We start from the raw sequence: 14219 nt of genomic DNA on the forward strand, positions 1-14219 counted from the left end.
CAAGCCCTACAATGATGTGCTCCACCCGATGAAGCATGTCTGATTTAACTTTATATCTTTCACATTACAAATAACTAAAACAAAATAGCTTATAGTTTTTTTTTTATCTATTTAGAAAGTGCAAAGAAAATATTTCCGAAAGATGATTACGTGTGCTTTGTGTGTTTTATCACTAATTACTACAGCATCATAAATAATGTTTTTGAGCCACATTCCAAATACCCGAGTTCTTGCACAAAGGGGACATTATATAATTAATCCCACTGTTTCCGCATTAGCATGAATGGTGCACAAAGTTTTACCCCTATGCTTTTTCTCATTTGCATAGAAATTAAGCTTTGCTCAATTTGACAGCAGTTCAACTCTACCCTTCAACCTGATGCTTTGCCTGTTTAGCATAAGGTACTGCGATTGTTAACGCAAGAGGAAATTAAACATCTCATTTTGGGTTAATTAATTGAATTAGTGTTTGAGGAACATCGGGTTATTAATGTGCTAATTTAACGTGCTTTTTTCCCCTTTGAGAGAAATAGTAATCCAGACAAATAGAGAGGGGGAGAGAATGGAGAAGTGAAGTGGAAAACATAGTGTCAACCAAGCAACAATTCAATCAGCTGATCTGACAACTTATCTTTAAATACTTGGTGATGAACTAATTAATGATACAGTCAGAACTGTCAGCAGCTGTGGGCTGTGGGCAGTTTTAATGGAGAGTTGTTTCTTTCTGTTCAACAAAAATTGACTGTAAAATACAAATACAATACAAAAGTTATTTTTTAATTATTATTGTGTCTCACATCATAGATTATTCACTCTAAAAGCTAAACACAGATGAGCAAGACATAACTGGTTTTAGTTGCCATCTTTCCATAGTGCAATCAATATGATAAGTGGAGCTCATAGCTCTCAATGCATATTCAGTGTGATTACAGAAGCTTATACACAGCAAATTCAAAAGTGTTAAATGTTTTGGTGTTAGTAGTCTTCTTGCAAAAGTAGAGTTAATTTTACTCTAAGTAGAGTCACATTCTTTTAATGTAACTCTGAGGTGTAAAATGATAGTAGTTAAAATCGAGTGTTAAAAATGAGTGTTTCTCTGTCAAATCTGGAGGTGTTACAATGGAAACATTAACTCTTGACCTCTTAACTCTGAACTCCTAGAGGGGCTATGACACCAACAGAGTAAATTCACAGACTCCGCCCCCAGCACGGCTCCAATCGAAGCTGAAGTGAAGCAGTTTCAGAACATTTTGCTCTACATATTTGAGTTGTTTGCCATGCTTGGTAAGTCATTTTTCAAAGATTGTTTCAATTATTTCTATTAGCTTTTACTTCTGTGGCTCTTTGGAGTTAAGACAAAGCTGTGTGAAAGGCAGTAGCCATGTTGCTCGGTGATAGCATAATATTCTGTTTTAGCTAGCTGAAAGGTATTGTTTGCAGGCAAATACCACAGCCTTGAAAAAAGCTTGCATGTGAATTTTCAGTCAAACTTTTGGTCAAATACACCTAAAACAATGTGTAGAATGTGAAATGTTGGTATAATGGTGCTACTTGAAGCCTGAAACCGATCGCCCATAAAAAAAAAAAAAAACGAGCAGACAGCAGTAGCAGGCGTCCTGACTGGATTCTACGTTAGCATAGATCCCTCCAGAGTTTTGTGCACACGGTTTAGGTAAAAATTAAAAAGATTGAGGTTTTACATTTAGTTCAGTATTACCTGTTGCCTGTGTCCTTGTCTTTTGGGAAAATACTTTACACAAGTAATGGCTCAAAGAGGATTCCTTTTTTTTTTTACTGTGCTGCAATTGATTACAGGATTATTTGTGCCATTAATTAGTGTCAGCTAATTTTTATTCAATCTCCACACAGGATATGCTTGTGAAGATGGAATATGGGGGAGAGCAGAAGTGCGTTGAAGTTCCACAAAGTGATGAATGAAGGACATGCATATTGTATTGAAGAAATAAGTGTTGAGAATGCTGTTATTTGCATTTACCATGTCAGACCTTTTGATAAACAAAATTCTAATGAAAGTGAGAACATGTACACTGTTACATCTTTCAGAAAATGTTTTGAAATTGTGGTGCACAGTTCAGAATAAATGTTTTTCAAAAACCATTGCATCTTTTTAGTAAATGTTTATTTCCAAAAGAAATTTCTAGAAGTTCAGAACAGTAAAATTCCCGCTTTTTAGAATGAATTAGAAGATAACTCTTAAGTAGTTAAACTAAAATACTCTTTGAGAGTTAATATATAAACTCTTAACACCAAGTGTTAAATTATCAACTCCAGACAGATTTGGTGTTTAACACTAAATCAGAGTTAACGTACCAACTCTCCAAAAAGAGTTAAATTAACACTCTCTGGTGTGGACCCATATAGACACTTTAATAGTGTTGAAATCAAATCCGACAGTGTTAATTTGGACATGCTGGATTTGCTGTGTAGAATATATAGACAAGATTAATGGATCATCTACTTAAACGATATGAATGTTGCTTTCTCTTATTCACACATTCCACCATGCTGCATTCATCTTTTGCTGTCTGTTGAATTTAACTTCAGTGCATTTTAGTTTTGGTTAATGTGAAGATGTTCATAGAGAAGCCTGATTAACCTTGACTGATCACTGATTAGTGTGACTTGCTATCTCTTTGGTAGAAAAAGATGTGCTTATACTTCTATTAAACTCAGTATATTTGCTTCCTTCCTTTAGAAAATTGATTGCAAATATCCTCAGAAATAAGGTTTTGCTACCACGCATTTCAACACAGTCTACGATGATGGAAAAATGAGATAAGTTCTGAAAAGAAACCGATTTTTAATGCTGCCATTTTTCTACTTTGCCTGAACCTTATCACTGACTTTGTCGTAGGCTGTTCAACTTCTTGCAAACCTTTAGGGGTTCACTTAGCACTCTCTGTTAGGCTTATAAGCAGGTTCCTTTATGTCGTGCATTTAACCATAGCAATGCTGGTTACAACTACAACCACATAGCCAGTTTTCAGACTTTAGCTTTGTGTCTTCTGTTGCAGAAACTGTTCTCCAATCACAGTTGCCGGCAGCAGTGCTCGGCGAACCTACAAGGCCTCTTCTCATCATTGAGCTTGTCTTAATCCTGTGGATTTCAGTGTAATGGCGATCAAGCACCTCCCTACAGCTGGTGAGATCCTATGTTTGCCGATCTGTTTCCCCACATGGTCCCTCAGCAGAGCTCATTTAGCAGCCTGATGCTTTGTAATTAAGAGTAGCACTGGATAACATTACAGGTGCCCAGTTTGTTCCTGCATTCTGTTTTCTATTGGAGAGACTGCTAATGAGTCTATTAGTCTCCTGCGAGGGACGGGGTGTTGTGGGGTAGGGGATAAGGGTACACCAGATGTTTTTTGAAATGGAGTGAAATGTGTGTTTGTATGTATGTAGGCTTGGGTATGCGGAACGGAATATTTGTGTGTGTGTTTGGAGATATGTGTTAGACTGCACTTGACAGTCAAAGCAAAAAAGTCTAGAGAGGGTATCCATCTGAAGCTGGAAAAATGGGACATACATATGGTCCCTTCATGGAGCAACATGTTTTAGGACTGTAGAGACAAACTTTAAAAATGAAGGCATATATACCAGTTAATTTCATCCTGATGATGTGGTAAGTGATTTGTGGCAAGCCTGAAGGAAACCAAACGACCCTGATATGTTATAAAAACAGTTATGGTGTTTGAACGTGCCTTAGAAAATGAGGAACTTAGTTATTTTATTTGAGTTTTCTTCTTTCTTGTGATATGGGTCTCAACATTTCAGCTAAAACTACATCTATCACTTCAATTTAAGTATCACAAGGGATCAGTGCAACAAGTTGAAAACACAACAACTAATGGTTTTTTTTTTAGGTTTAATATCCTAGCAAACATTGTGCAAAATGTAGATTAAAAAAATACCCTTTTAATAAATGACAAAGTATTTTTTTACCTCTTTTTGGTCATCACGACTTGTTAAGATAAATAATGTTATCTCCATAATGTTCCTATTCATGTTGCTAAAAACAGATACTTGGTAGGTGTTGGTAGTGTGCTGTGAATTATTAAAATACCTCCAGTAAAAACATTGCCTGTTGTATCTGTGAATAGCAGTGGCAAGAATCAGAATCAGCATTAGAATACTTTATTAATCCTTCAGGAAATTATGTAATTATGCAAGAGGAGCATAACACTAAAAGGGTGATAATGGATTAATTATTACCAAAAGTGACATATTGTATACTTCAAGTAGTCAAATGATCCATTGTAATATAAAATTCATTATTCATGGCTGCAAAATTTGAGCTGTGAAATAAAAATGCCCTGTTTCATTTCAAATCCAAAACAATGAAATTGGGAAGTCAGTGAGTATTTTCTCAGCTACAAATGCCCAACTTTTGGCAGCTCATTTTTCTTGATTTAGCTGCATGCTGAATAAACACAGTATCATCCTTCTATTCCATTTGACTGCATTCATTTTTGAATCTCATTTCAAATCACATTTTAAAAAAGATGCAGAGAAGAACTCCAAATCAGTCTGTAACCTGTGATTTCTCTCAATTAACATCAAGTCTTTAATGTGCAGGCAGTCAACAGTCAACCTTCTCTGTTATACTAAAACAAAGAACTGAAATAAAGCATTAAAGCATTATGGGATGTACCTACACTGTGAAAGCCTGCTGTCAGCCCATTGTTGTGATGTGCATTGATTGAAGTGAAAAGCCTGGGCCATTATTCAAACCCATCCAGCACTCAATTAACACTCCATTTGCATTGTGGCAGAGCTCTACAACGGCATTTTGATTAATGTCTTCTTCTCCGTTGCCAGTCAATCATGAATCATCCTCTCTATCACAGATCACTACTATACTCGCCTGCTGGGAGAAAGAGAAAAGGTAGAGCAATATTTGGGATATAGACAAAGCAATCTGACAGAGAAATATGAAAAAACATTGAAAAAGGGGCAGAAGAAAAGACCAGCAAAATGAAAGATGAGAATCTCCAAGGAAAAAGTGTTAAATATGAAAGGGTGAAACAGCATGTGGGGTCAAGTTAGTACTGGGATAGAAAAGTGGACAGGATTGAAAGAAATACTGGACTGGGAAGATGAAGGTTAAGATTATGAAAAAACACAATACGGTTAATGTGGTACTAGATGTAAATACAATAATACCGAGAAACAGGGACCTACTAATACTTTCATAATAACATAGTGATATTCTCAGAAGTGGAATTATATGCAATCAGGCCAATCAGACCAGTCAAACTTTAAAGGTAAAGTTTAAGGGTACCAATGTCAGTGGCTCTTCTGCCCCACCACCAGTCCTGGTGATAGTACTCTGGTCACTATTGTATGGAAAGAACTTGAATGTAGAACTTTTGTCATTTTATTTAACTTTAAGTTATATCAACTGTCAGTTGTGGCACCTATTCTAATCTGTCAGTGAGATTAAAATAGAAATTTACATCCGTACTGTAGCCCCATGCTTTTAATAATGAATACATCTCAATTAAATCTATTAGAAAACATCTCAAAAGCACAGCTCAGTCATATTTATGGTCAGAAACCTATGAAATTCCTGTCAGAATCTGCCCCCATTATGTAAATCGCTTAATGCGAACAAAACGAAACATAAATAAAAAATGTCACAAAAACACTAAATACATGTCCAGATGTTCAGTTAGCGAGCAGTCGACCACGTGAAAATTGACTTGAGCGTACCGCTAACAGTACGAGAGCTTTTGGAAAATGAAGACAGAACGCAGCCGAGATGGCAGTGACAGAGATAAGGGATAGAGAGGCATGAGTGAAGGAATGATGAAGGATAAAGATTAATGGCTTGGAGGGAGATGTATGGGGAGGAGGTGGGTGGTGAAATGAGGAAAGGGACGGCGCTACAAAAGAACAAGCAAGTGAAAAACTCTCTCTTGCACAATGAAAGTTTTTGCAATAATAAATAATAAACAATAGTGTTTTAAGAAGATAATATTTTGCGCTAAAGAGAGAAAAGGGAAAATGGACATTGTAGCCTGTAAATTTCTACTACACTGTCGCACACAAGCATTCTGTTCCAATGATTTGGATTAAAGAACATTAACACATAAGAAGCTTCACTTCTGCTGCTTATATTACCACAATAATGCAGTATCTGTCATATTCCTGCATCGGTGTGTTTTCCATTTTGGTCTTTTCACTCATTCCAAAGTCTAGGGAGAGCTAAACAGGTAAAGATGTTTTCGCTTTTTAGCTTTCACTCCTGCTGCTCTTCAAATCTCATTCTCAGCCAGTATTGAAGGACGAGCTCTGATATCCACTCTACACCAGACTGTCTACTATGTTAGTGTGAAGCCACGCCCTTGCATGACTTCCTTGTGTTTTTGTAAACCTTCCAGTTTAACCCTTGTGCTTCACTGTTTCCCAGTGTTCCCTGTCAGACTGAAGAGTACCTCCCACTCCCTCTGCCAATATCAGCTCACCTGTTTGCCAGATTAAATTGGACCACTTGCCCACCTTCTCTAATAAATGTGTTTCCAGTTGATACTTTGGCTGAGCCAAGGTAGCTAGGAAGAGCGTGGTTAGATCCCAACGGGCAGGGAAGGTGAATTGTGATTAAAGAGTGTCTCTATTGTAGTCGGGCTGGGCATTTTGCTGCATGCTCTGTGCAGCCAAAAATCCAAAATCGAGGCTGATTGATACCCGAGGAGCCGCCCACCAATATTCCTACATTTACTGGTGGGCAGCTCCTTCGGAATCAGTCAGCCTCGATTAATGTTGCCAGTTACCCTATGTTGTAATCATCACGCTTCGCCTCTCCAAGTATCTGTTAACTCTGTGGCGGAATAAAACCTAGATCCTAATCTAACTCAACAACTTTATATTCCAGCAAAACCCATTGATATGACTTTCATAGTGTCAGGACTGCAGGGACAGATCCTAGCTAGAATCACTCAATAGACAGAGCCTGTCCACCTTGTTGACTCTGGCAAGCATTGTTAGTACTTTGTGTACTGTTTTTTTCTATCTGACAAACACTAGTTATCCCAGGCTTTCCATGGTTAGACAAACATAATCAATAATTATTGGACTGAAAGAAAGAGTGGAAATTTGGAGTGTATTTGCCTCTCTCACTGTTGAAGGTCAGCCATTTCCCAGGCCAAACAAGCATCTGCTAATACTAACTCACTCCTCTGTTTCCAAAGAATATCACTCCCTACAGGAGGTGTTCGGGAAGAACAAGGCCCTCTCTCTACTTCCGCATTGACCTTATGACTGTTCCATCAACTTTACCGGTGCCCTGTTTGCCCAGCAGTAGAAATGATCTCAGCTATACAAATTTTTACTGCTGATTCATCTGCTACTACATCAAGTGTCTCCATTAAAAAAAACTCGTGTCCTTCTCCTGCTCCAAAGAAGCAGACTCTGCCTTTCACCTGCTCAGACAATAGTCCACTACACCTGTCATAGGACCCACAGCAGTTCATAGTGGAGATGGATGCTTCAAACTCCAAAGTTGGCACCTTTTCCAGGGCTCTGGCCCATTAAAGGTAAGCTCTGCCCATGTGTGTTCTTTTCTATACATCTAATATCTGCCCAATGTTAAAGTGCACAATAGACCAGAACTGCCAGCTAGCGGACTCCAAACCCTCACTGCAATCAACGTCAGAAAGTCGTATTATCTTCCAAATATATTTTGCTGAAATCCCTGTTCAGAATTCTATATCCTAGGTACGCTGGGCCATATGAGATTGAGGCAATCATCAGTGAGTCAACTGTCATCTGCAGAAGCTCCAAACATCTCTCAGGATTCACAGACAAAAAGAGATTTAAGGGTTAAGACTTGCTTAACCACTTTAATCACTTTAAAATATATATTTAACATTTCGCTATCAAGTTGTTGGTAACAAAATTCAAAGGTGATCAATGTGATGTAGACGATCGGATCGAAAAATTTATTTACTTGTGGCTTTTAATATAAGCCAATATGTACTGCAGGCCAACTGATTTTAGCTCAAATCAGAGGCAGTTTAATTTTCTTTAGAATGATGACATTACATGGTACTGCAAAGCTTAAACAAGCACTAGAGTAATCCATTTCTATTTCACACTAGTTCAGTTCTTCATCTAATCATGCCCCAGCGTCCCATGATGAAAAATTCATCTGTGTAAGAAAACAGACTTATATGCCAAGCTCACTGGTGGGGAGAGTTTATGCCTGACAACAAATTAATGAAAATGTCACTTGACTTCTTCCTTCATCTCTTTGCTTCCTAAATGCTCCAGTGAGCAGAATAAAATGGCTCCAACTCTTCTTCTTAACAGCCCCAATTCACACCTTCTGCAGTGACCTCTAATCATGCATCCTTCTGTTTCTTCTGGTTGCATACATGCATGCATATCTGCATTTGAACCAGGGATGCCAGTTTGATTAAAAGAATACAGTCTATGTACGTTTTCAATGATATTTCACTTTTTATTGACATAACAGATCCATGACCCCATGAAGCCAGGGACTACAGGTTAATGGAAGCCATGACAGCCAAAGCCATTCCATCAGCACTGGTAGTCTGCCGAAAAGGTCAACTTCTAGTCCGCACATTCAACCAAACAGAAATGTCAAAGTAGGAGAGTGGAAAGTAAGGAAATACCTTTTTCTGGATATATGGTGAAGGCATATAACATATCTGTGCTGATCTGAAGTCAAATTATTATATGGATTACATTTTTAGAAATCACGCAAATAGAAAATAGTGGGAGCAAAGACCTCAGTTGGAAAGTCATGGCTCCAAACCTTTTCTGTTTGGAGAGGAAAATGGAATGGAAATGCCACTTAACCACTATAATCTGTCACTGGAAGGCTGTTAATTCCCTCTGTTTTGTGCAAAGGCTTCTGGTATAGGGACAAAATTACTCAGTTCCCTGCTGATGTTTCCAGGTGTGAAAAGCTGAGCTACACAAAACTCCTTGGATTCCAACTTTGACTTGACCTGGTACCACTGCTCAGTCCCCTTAGTCGCTATTTAAAACAGGGCCTTTAGATGTTCATGGCTAATCCATTAAGGAACAGGCACCAAGCAGTATCATGAGACTGTAAGGAAAAATTATTTCTCACACATCTGAGGCACAAGCTTCTACATTTTATTGGTGGCTTCTTATTAATGGGGTTTTCTAAATACCTGCGTTATTATGGATAAAAACCTGTTTTACCTAAGTGAACTGATTAGTTTTCCCCCTCTTGTTAGTAGTTTCCTCCTTTTTTGAAACTTTACAAAGGAAGATTTTTTTTTTTCATATATCACTAAATTACAACAACAGTCACCTTGAGGCACTTTATATTGTAAGGTAAAGACTCTACAATAATGCAGAGAGACCCCAAGAATCAGATGACCTAGGAGCAACCACCTGGACACAGTGGAAAGAAAAAACTCCCCTTTATCTTTATTTAGAAGCAGGAAATTACAGGTCACTCAGGCTTTTATGTATTTAAGACATTCCTTCATTTTAAGTAATTGGTGTGTATGTAGTTTTGCTTCATGGATAAAGTTCGGTATCATCTGCACAGTATCAGATCAGGTAGGTTTTTTTCAATGACTCTTTCAAGAATTTTTCAGTTAAAAAGAAGGTCAGCTATAATTAGCTAGTTACCATGACTAGAAATCCAGTAACCTAACTTAACTACATTGAACAAATGATGGCTTTTTAAGTAATGGTTTAATTACTGTTACCTTAAAGGCTGATTACTGAAGTTAACTCAGAGAGATCAATCGGAGAGATAGTTTAAATAAATAGTTTAAATAAACAACAATAGTATTGAAAGTAGGTGTACTTAAGGATACGTCTGCAAGATGGTTATGAGCATTTTTTCTCTAATGTTTCTCTAATGTTATTGTCGTTTGTGAAGAAATTAATCAAGTCATTACTAGATAAACGTAAGAACGGGAATTGATAAGAATTTAGCGATTCTGATTCTATTCTCGATTCACTTGTCAATCCAACTCTTTATCGATTCTCTTACTGATTCTCATTGGGTTCTCAATGGCTCTCCATTCGCTAATCCCCAAACGCTAAGCAGCATATTAAAGACATTACATTCGTGGAAATCAGTTGCATGTTGTGTGGTCAAATGTTTGTCCATGTTTGAGGTATTTCCTCTCTTTGTAGTCAGTGTATTATGCATTTTACACAGGACACTTTTCTCGAAAGGCGCTCCCAGCAATGCGGGTTTAAGTGTGCTGATGGTCTTCTGTGTTGCTTTCACTGTATTTTAACAGATAAGAAAGTAAGAGCTCCATCATGATCCTGTGCTAGTTATACAGGACTTCGCTGTACCAGGACGGGGCAATAAAACTGAGATTGCAGTATGAATTGAAAGCCTTCTAGCTCAGAAAGAAAATAAAGAAATGACATTTAATTGGACATTCCTGCAGTAAAGATTATTCTTTATGTAAGTATTACACATCCTCAATATCTCTTTTCACTCCACTACACTTAAGGTCTTTCCACAGTCTTTCAAACAATATCACTGCCCATTTCCTACATTTTTTGCATCATGAAAATTTCATCAATCCATTGTATCCATTGTTATCTCAAGCATGCACTTGGTGAAAGACCCAAAATGCTAGATATAGATGCTAGATATTGCAACTGTGATTGACAAAAGATAAATGGTCATGCAATTGGATGGTTATATGCAGTCCTAATCACACCAGTTCCTTGGAGCACGTTTACACACTGATCTCTAATGTTTCAATGTGTATGGGTTGCCTTCAATAGGACAGGATGAGCTGGGATTCAGATTCTCAGTATACAATAGTAAATGTAATACACACACACACACACACACACACACACACACACACACACACACACACACACAATACCTCCCCACCCCCACCCCCAAGAAAGCTCAGGCTTTTTTCAACCTGAAGCAAAGCCTGCGAGTCTCTTAGCAGCTTGCAGAATCTGTGAAATACTCCCCTTTGATCCTTAATAACGTTCGTTTAGAGCATTTGTCTAACGCACCTCTGTCTCTGAGGATAATGGATTTACCAATAGGCCACTTTACACTAGAGGCAGGTATGGATCTCCCTCTTAGAAAGTGATTTATCTTGCAATCAGAACATTTAATCCGAGTTCAAGAAGCCACAGAGACCGTGTTCTGATTATTTTAATTGCTTTTAGATCTTGGATACACAGCTCCCTCTTCTCATTGGAAATTTCTATTTTGAAACAATTTCTTTTTTTTTCCTTTCACTTTCTCAGTTTTCATTCTTTGTAGAGCAGCAAGCTCTGTTCAGTGCAGCAATTAAATTGCAAGCATTAATCATTTCAGAGTCATTATCAGGATTTTAAAGGTGAAAAACCAAACAAATTGTTTTTCATTTGGCTTGAACTTAATAGGATTGTTTTCTTGTAATTTGCAGCCTTGGAACATTTACACAAACAATTAAAGGTAAATTGGTAACTCAGCTTATCTGTTCCCAGTTTACATAATATTAAATCTTTAATGAAGAATCGCCTCGATAGCTTGAGGTGCCACTCAATTAACCATGATTAATTAGATATATTGATTAACAATCAGTTTGCTAAGTATATTTATCTGAACTGAAATAAATCTCACTATAATTTGTTAAATAATATATTTTATAGAGCTTATTAGGCCAGCCAAACAAAATTGATATCATTATTTTACTACATACTTCATATTTAAAATGTGGGCTCACTTCTCTGGATTAATGTTCCCACTTTGTAACTTTACTGGTCAACATCACCAGGATTGACACAAGGCAGGATGGATCAGTATATTTTTTTGTTTACACCAAATTTTGAGCGTACCATCTAAATGTTGAAGCAGAAATTGAGAGTCATTATAGCAGGTGACATTTTTCCTGTCAAATATTGTTCATATTGATGAACCTGTAAAAAATTGTGGCCTCTAATGTGTGGTTTTATGCAGCTCTAGCCCAACTACTTCAAGGTTTTACGTCTTGCGCATTGAGAGATTATCTTCTGCTTTGTACACTTGATATCTTTTTTGGGTACAATTTTCTGCAAATACTAATGTGTTGTGTTGTGTGGGAAAACTCCAGTAGACCAAATGGAAATTCCAGCTTTTCAAATACTAATACCACCCCATTTGACATCAACAATCATGGCACAGTCAGTGCCACTTAAATAGACTTTCTTTGCCATTCTGATGCTAAATTTGAACTTTATCAAGGTATTTTTTCCCTTCAGCAGTGTAAGCACAAACACAAGAAACACATTTATTTTAAATAATACAAAATAATTTTAAAACATGTTTAAAGAATAATAATTTAGTCATAAAGCTTTGATGAACCATTATTATAATCAAAGGCACTTAGAATCAGATTAGCCCCCTGTGTATCAATGATTAAAATTTGTATTCTGTCATGTGCAAAAAAGGAATTTATGCTTCTTTCTTTTTATACTACCTGCATTAAGATGAGTAGTGGCAGCTGTCTGTAGATTCCCATCACCTGTTGACTGCCTATCAGTTTGCTCCATATGTATGGAGCAAAAGGTGCTCCATACACATTGATTCAAATTACTAATAGAAGCAAATCACTAATGCAGCAAATCAGTAACACACACAGATACACTGTTGACATCTTGACAGATCAAAGGAATATTCTTAAACCATAATCTGTTCTTTTACTAGTCTCTGTCACCGTTTGTGTGGAAAATTGCAATGTCAGAAAGGGCCAAACATGCTAAAAATGAGACTGAATAGGTCAGATTTGGTCACTCTGTTGCCAGATCAGCTTGAGGGCATATCAAGATGGGAGAGAGAAAAACAGTGAAAGGACAAGGTTTATTTCTGATGTAAATGCTCCCTAACAAGATGTGAAAAAAACATGGCAACCTGATTTTTTAAAATCATTTTATTTATTTATTTATTTTAATGAGTGCATGTGTTTCATAATATGGGTGTATGTGTACAGTGACACATATCCAAAGTCACTGTCCCAGTAAACCAGAGAGAGAGCCCCTGAGAGAAAAAGAAAAAAATCAGACCTGAACTTCAACAGGTAACAAAGGCAGTGATGAGCAGTCAGGCTTGAAGCCTCTGTTTCTACCTGTTCATGTTTGTAAAGTAGAACCACTATGGAGATTGCTTTGAAGTCACTTCTGGCTGACTTTCAACCTTGGTTTGAAGTTCATGCATAAAAACTACAAGAAAAATTGCACGTGTGTCTTCATTAGGATCTGTGTTGGTGTATAGGACTGTGGCCTATGGGTTTAAATGGTTAATTGGCAAATAATGAAGTAACACACTGCCTTTATTTTAAGAAAAGTAACAAGTAATGCTGAAAACATTACTTTTCTTAAGTATAACCACATCACTGCACAGATAGATTGATAGAAATAACATGGGATGTTCTACATATAGAATATATTAAACATTCTATCTGTTAGAAAGGAGACAGCTTAGTAACAAGGCAGTAGTAACAGTTATCCTTGCTTGAAGCATTTTAACGTCAGCATGTCAGTGTCATGGCAAGGTAACCTACTAAAGGGCATAAGGGCAACAAATTATTGCCTCTTGCTGAATAAGTAGTAATCCCCAGGAGCCTTGCTGAGACATAGGTCCTTATACTATATTTCTGAGGTCACAGATTGATTTCATTGTTAATATGGATTATATAATTTTGGTTCATGATGACACCAACCATTTGCAGCTCAGTCTGAAGTCTTATGCATTACAATTTCAGCTGATCACTGATTCTAAGGAACTATTCTTGGTCAGTGCTGGTCCAAATAATGAAAAAATAGTGACTGTGATTAAGAAATTGTAAAATTGTAAAAAAAAAACCAACCCCAACCCCCCCCCCCCCCCCCCCCCCTTTGTTTTAGCTGTTTTCCATATTATTTCCCTAGTCTCTGACATTTGCTTGCTATTTTTGTAACCACTCGACCATGCGGAATTTTGTTGGTTACAGTGTATAAAGGTTGTTTGTCACATGCACCCAGTAACGATATTTCAGTGCACCTAATCTGGAACGTCTGATTGTTATTTTTAATTTTATGTATTTTAAAGTGGAATAATATAGTTGATTTACTTTTGAATATACATTTCGTTTAATGTTTTAATCTAAATTTAAATCTAATTACAAGTATGGCTATAAAATGTCCATTTATACACCGACAGTACTGGCAAAACAGTAAAATGCTCAGATGATTCAGAG

The 14219-nt window shown here is 37.1% G+C and overlaps 1 protein-coding gene and 1 long non-coding RNA gene across 2 annotated transcripts in view; one reads left to right on the forward strand and one right to left on the reverse strand.

Moving 5' to 3' along the window:
- Positions 1–14219, reverse strand: part of naaladl2 (N-acetylated alpha-linked acidic dipeptidase like 2) — a 526866-nt gene that overhangs the window by 373061 nt on the left and 139586 nt on the right. The gene's annotated exons all lie outside the window — the stretch shown is intronic.
- On the forward strand, positions 1007–1931 carry LOC146546930 (uncharacterized). The gene is made up of 2 exons (XR_014890848.1): positions 1007–1284; positions 1870–1931. It is a non-coding gene; the product is annotated as an uncharacterized LOC146546930 (long non-coding RNA).

This window comes from Mchenga conophoros, linkage group LG23 (genome assembly GCF_057382185.1).
Source record: "Mchenga conophoros isolate Kocher_MC1m ecotype Shallow Benthic linkage group LG23, M_conophoros_male_GT1.1, whole genome shotgun sequence".
Classification (NCBI taxonomy): domain Eukaryota; kingdom Metazoa; phylum Chordata; class Actinopteri; order Cichliformes; family Cichlidae; genus Mchenga; species Mchenga conophoros.